Genomic DNA, 755 nt, shown 5'->3' on the forward strand with positions numbered 1-755 from the left:
TGGTATGTAATTAAATGTAAATTATTGTAAATGTAAATTTGAGGTTTCATTTACCTGAATAGTTTTGTAATATTAATTTTTGAGTCTTATAATCAATGAAATGTTTCTTTTATGACGAGGTTGGTTTGAAAATGAAATGATTGATTATTGAGATTGAATTCTGAGATGAAATGAAGTTTCTTGGAGTTGTATTTGAGAAAACATATTGGGAGTGTTTTCTTTTTCAGGTTTGAAGAATTGTTTTCTCAAAATACAACCAGCACTCTGCCGAAATTTTAAAAAAAATTTTATAACACTATATTTTAATCTATAATTTAAATTTCACAAAAATTGTTTTAAAATCCCTTTTATTATATCTAATGGGTTTATCGGTAGGCAAAGTACTGTAATTCATTAGGTGTACTGCGGGATCATGTTACATCTTATGGGAGAGTAGGGCGTGACACTTTCTAAGGGATTCAATTCTGAGCCACCAAGAATTGAATCAGGGCATTCCTAGGTGCATTTCATTCATTCATTTTACAAGAGTTGCTGAAAGAGTACATAATCAATACTTGATCTTGAATTCCTCCCACTGGTCCCACCAATGCTCTTGACCTCCTTGATCTTCTTGCAATCCAATTACATAGTAATCCTTGGCATACCAAGGCGAATTTACAAGAACTAAATATATGAAATTACAACCCAAAATTATTACAACCTTAATAATACATGCCCAAAAATAAATTAAAATAAATTAATTAATTTACAACCCA

Source organism: Hevea brasiliensis, unplaced genomic scaffold, assembly GCF_030052815.1.
Source record: "Hevea brasiliensis isolate MT/VB/25A 57/8 unplaced genomic scaffold, ASM3005281v1 Scaf118, whole genome shotgun sequence".
In the NCBI taxonomy this organism is placed as follows: Eukaryota; Viridiplantae; Streptophyta; class Magnoliopsida; order Malpighiales; family Euphorbiaceae; genus Hevea; species Hevea brasiliensis.